Here is a 5,759-nt window from a genome sequence, read left to right as displayed (position 1 = left end):
CTTCACAGAAGTTAAACAGAATTTTTGTTGCAGCCTTGGGGCCAAGTGATAAGTATAATCTTTGTACTGGAGTCTGTGGCAGATCAGTAAATAAGGGAAATGGGGTTTAAGTGTCATTCCACACAAGTCATCTCTCAGAAGCAGATGTGAGCAGGCTCATTGGAAAGAAAGGTCATAGATTAAAGGAAGATCTTGCTGGTAAAATTAGGCAACATTGTGGCAGGTTTCATGGACTTTGTCAGATGCTAGACACTTTCATGCTTTTCTCAATCTCAAAAAATTTCAATACTAGGACAATTCATATTGGAAAATAGCTCAGAAGCTCTCTTCCCTATTCTGCTCCAAGCAAAGTCAGCTATGAGATCAAGTTACTCAAAGCTTTAGCCAGTTCCAAGGCTGGAGACTGCAAAATTTCCCTGAACAACCTGTTCCACTGCTTCTCTGTCATCATCTGCACCTTCTTTTATCTCATTTGAGAAATTAATTAATGCTTCCAGTTGCCAAATATCGCCTATATCTGTTCCTAGTTCATCCGATAGTGGCACCTTAGAATTTTTTATTCTGTTAAGGAGGCATCATTAGCTGATTTTTTTTTTTTTTTTTTTTTTTTTTTTTTTTTTTACACAGTTCGGACTGTGACATTGTGAGGAGAATAAGAGCCAAGGAAGATGATGCTGTGCTATAAACTTACCCCTCCACCATTGTTCAGGGGATCACAAAGCATTAGAGGATGGCCATGTTGTGAACAGTCTCAAAGTTGGTATATTTAAATTCTGTAGGCTAAAAGGCTTTAGTGTAGTGCTTTTAGGAGAAACGCCTGACTTCTCTACAAGCTGAAAATATTCTCACCATCATCAGAACAAGGATTTCAGTCCCCAGAGATGTTTTATGAAAGAGAAGAAGCAGCTGTACAAGCATTCCTGCCAAAATAATCAACAAACCTAACTATCAGTAATTGGAGTTACATGGCTGTGTATTTTGCACCCTGAGAACTGCAGAGTCAAAATGAGAGCAACAGCTGTGGAAGAAGCAGTTAAATCATAAGGGAAATAGAAAAGGACAGCAAGATATTCTATGATAAAGATTTTTATTAATTTTGAGGTATGCCTTTGTGCCCTCTGAGCCAAAGGTCATGCTGCTCATCGCCTCAGCAAATTAAAAATCGGCAACGTCATTTGGGTACTAAACCAAACAATGATAAAAGTTCTTCCCACACCTATGCACAGGGTGTGGCACTCCGATCTTTCATCAAATCTGTTTGCAGGAAAACAGCTTGCTAGATAAAGCTACTGCCTAGTAAGAGCCTTTCATAATGTCCACTCTACACCTGGCTGGGATACCTGGGTTACCCAGGAAATTTCCTCCAATGAATAATCTTCCTGTCTGAAGTTGGCATGTTTTGTATAATTCTGTAGACACTGCAGGGTGCTCAAGGACAGAATATTGGCCTGATTACACCACACTCCCTCCTCAGACATAATGCAGGATTTTTAGTCAGGATGTTGCAGCTGTTCCACCACTGTGCATTGCAGTGTTATGCAACAATTAAGGCCAGGAAATGGAGATTACTTCATACCTAGTGCAGAGTGGGTGATGACTTCTAATTATCCTCAGAAGTAAAGTTTTATTTTACAATTAAACAATAAGCAAATAAACACATGAAGCAATGATACTGAAGTCAAGCAGGAAGGCTGCTTAATGAGTTTCAAATATGAAGAACTGAAAGTACAGTCTAACATCAAATCACAGTAACATGTGGAACATGAATTAACCAGAGCTAACTGAGTTTACCAGAAATATTTCATCTATTCAGTCATGCAGAAGATGCTCCACAGGCAGTGAGAGATCCTTGATCCAAACACACAATACACTGATGAGAAACAAACCATAAAGAATTAAAAAATAAAATGAGGCTAAATAATTTTGCTATGCATGAGCTCTGTTCTGAAAATCAGAAATTGACAGATATATAATAAATAAACCCTTGCAAAAAGACCTATTTACGAGCTAAAGATATATTGCAAAATCTTACTTTTAAAGATGAACTAGTGAGAAAAACCATGAAAAATTAATTGTGTTAATGTCTAAGCAGAATTCCCTGTAGCTGTATCTCAGTAAAAACTCTAGTAAATGCTTCAGTGGAAAAAACAATATTCTAATACTAAAAAGCAAATACAACAAACCTCAGGGAATCCAGTTATTTTTAATTAGTCATGCTAATTAGCACAGTGAAAGTGTCAAAAGTGAAGATGATAACCAAAGCTTAGCGCTGCCAGCTGCCTTCTGATACAAGACAACTGGCGTTTGTGCAATTGCTTGAATTCTGAACAGCCAGCAGTAGTGTAAAGTAGTAAAGTGCAAGATACTGTGTAAAGTAAAGTAGTGTAAGTGCAAGATACTGTGCCTTCTGTTGTTGCTGTTCACTTCTGAACAGGAACATTTGACCCCAGCCAGTACTACAGAGCAGATTTCAGTGGCTGTACAACCCACTGTTCCTTTTGCACACACAGTTATCGAAGCCTGAGATTTCATTCTCCTTATTTGAACTGTACTCTATGGCAAAAAAACAAAAAAAAAAACAACAAAAAAATTACTTCTCAGAAAACTAGTCTATTAAAACAAAACAAAACAAACCCCAGCATTTTAAAACTAGGAATTTCTATGGCATTACATTTCACTTACCAACCATGGGCAACATAAATAATTTCAGTTCTAAATATATGAAAACCCTACCAACAGTGATTTTTCTGTTATAAAATTAAATTTAAAATAGGCAACAATCTCTATTATTGGATGTCTCTTTCAAAATTTTTTCCAGTTCTGACAGGTTTGTAAATAGTTCTCCCACATGTCAAACACAGAGTATCAGAGAAGTGTCAGATCAGAAAGATAACTACTGTCAACACTGTTTGCAAACATCTTTCCAATCATCTAGCAAGTATTTCCTCATTTTTGTTCTGCACAGGGCTAGATATGTTGGCAGAATAGATGGTGCAACCTGTCATTAGAAGCTCTGCTGGGAAGAGGCTGAATACTGCAAACCTTGTCTTCCTCCACTCCCCTGAAACACTTCCCTATCTACATGTTAGAATACAAAACCTTTACCCTCAGTCTCCTCAGCTTTGTCCTCAGCACCAGAAAATGAGACACACTCAAACCCTGCAATGGCTAGAAACTGAATAGTTCACTAACTAGAGTCAAATGTTCAGCTTTCTTCATCAGCTACGTGCATGATGCAGCCTGGTGAAAGAAAAATACCTTCAGTTTTGAAAATCTAAAAGCAGCTTGAACACTGACTATACCGTCAAGATAATGTATACATTTAATACTGAATACACGTGCCAAGATAAATATTCTAAGATATCCTGCATGGTTTTGGAGTGGAGAAGTGCCCGGAAGAAAATAGCAAACTGCCATGGTACCAGATGCATATTTAGGTCTGATTCATTACATCTGAAATTTCCCCTTTTGCTGTTCTGTTCGTACAAATTTTAATTTTGTCCATGTGTTAACTCATCTGAGTTTAGGTTTTAATGACTTCTGTAAACTTGAAAAAATATTATTTGAGTTATCCATGATGACTTAAAAATCCTTTTCAAAACAGCATCTGGCATCATCAAGCCCAAGACAAAATTGTGTATCAGTAGGCAAGACACATCAGATATGGAGCAAGAACAGCATCTCTTAGGGTATAAAGATATTTAAAATTCTTTCAGTTCTCCCTAAGTGTTTAATACCATTATTGTTGTTGTTGTTTTTGTTTGTCTGCAGGGGGTTTTAAGTGCTTAGTGTCATCTAACTTCCATATTTGTCCTTATTTGACAACATAAATACATATGAAACAGAATTCTACAATATAAAGCAATGTTACTAACAATAAATATCTAGGATTGTTATCTAATAGAGTAGGCTTATGTGCATATATATAAACTTCTATTTCTGTATCCTTGAACTTCCACACAATTAAATTTATACAGGTGAGACCTGAAGTTTGATTAAATCTAATGAAAATCCTTCAGCTGCAAGATGTTCAAGACTGTGCTGCTTAAATTCCCTTCAAGAACAGTGCAATCACCCAAATATTTCTTCACCAGCTAAACCTTGGTCATCTGGCTTTGTAATCAAGTAATTTGATTCAAATTATCTGCAAGAGGAAAGCAGCAGAATTTGGCTTTGCAGAGTACTATTCACTTAAGCAAGATGTAGATCACATATCCAAGTTCTATAATACGATGATAACGACTTTATTACAGTTAAAATACTAAATACAGGAGTAAACAAAAAAAAAATCCATTTTACAGTTCTTCCTGAGAAAAAGAAATGCATTTCATTTCCCAGTGCCATCTCTGAACAAAATTTCCCAATTTTTCAGTCATTCAAATAATACATATTTTATTCTCCAAGGTGTAAGCTGTTGTATTAAAAAGATAAAGGCAGAGCACTAATGGAGGAAGCATACAGTCTACTGGAGTCTAGTTTAATGCATGATTGAAAATAAGCCTGGCAAAGTCTCCTGGCAACACTTTGTGGAAAAAACACAGTAAACAAATAAGTGTAAGTTACATGAACAGTAACTGAATGCTAGAGCCTTCATTTCTTTGCCAAGTATAATTCCAAAGGCTCTGTGTGCAGCTGAGGAGCTGTTGCATCCATTTCAGTAACAAACAGTATGTCAGGCTGTATACAGTGGACTTAACAAAGAGTTAAAAGTCAATTAAATACTTCAGATAAAAAGTAAAATTTAAAAAAAAAAAAAAAAAAAAAAGAGAGAGAGTGAGTGAGAGCAATTATTATCTTCCTCTGATTTTTAAAGAGATACCTTATGTAATCTCTGCAGTAGCTGTGTAAGCAATAGAGTAAATCTGATAGTTGCAAGGACTATGAGGCCTTTTCAGCAGGTGTTGGCCAAACCTGCTCTGCTTTAATTGTGCTGATTACTGGATAAATTCTAGAACAGTTGTGACAGATTTATCATTTTAACTCTGCTTACCATTAAACCAGGCACAGCCCATGACACCACTGTCCAGGAGCTCAGATGCAGGGGGTTTTCCTACTGGGACAGACAACTCAAGGACCTCTGCAGTCAAATCTGAATCATACTCTGTGTCTAAGAGTTGCTTTAAATTTTGAATTGTCTTTTGAGCTCTGAACACTGCCCATAGGAGGATTTTGACCAATTCATTATCTCCTGGATAATAATTTTTCAAGATTTCATTGAAGGTGGAAAGAGCAGAGAAGGCTAAGCAGATACAAAGTATGTCTGTTTTCCCTTCTTTAGAGAGAACTTTCATCCTTTTGGACTGGAATCATTCTGGAAATGCATTTTCCTTCATTATAATTTATGTCATGACTCTCTGTTCTGGTCTGGAGAGAATCAAGTGGAGTCACATGTTGCTTGCAATTTTACCATTTTACTAATGGCCACTCTAAATTTTCCTCCTTTATGCCATATAAACTTATGCTGACAGGACTGTCACTTCAACCTACTAAGACCTATTAGTAACCTATAGGCAAAATTTGGAAAAGCTGGTTTATTCTAAATTCAATATTTCTATTTCTGACTTTCACTGCTAACCAAGGTCACTACTTCTCAGTAAGTCTGCAAAGTTACACTGATACTGTCACATTCAAAACCTTGTATAAAGTTTTAGAAGTTTGCTTTAACAGTATTAACTGAACTTACATTGTGTGTAGGCTGAGATATTGATTTGCAGATATCTAGTGCTAGTTTGGGGTTGTTTTGTTTTCCAGACAGCTAC

The sequence above is a fragment of the Hirundo rustica genome, chromosome 7 (assembly GCF_015227805.2).
Source record: "Hirundo rustica isolate bHirRus1 chromosome 7, bHirRus1.pri.v3, whole genome shotgun sequence".
NCBI lineage: Eukaryota > Metazoa > Chordata > Aves > Passeriformes > Hirundinidae > Hirundo > Hirundo rustica.
This window is presented reverse-complemented; position numbering follows the sequence as displayed.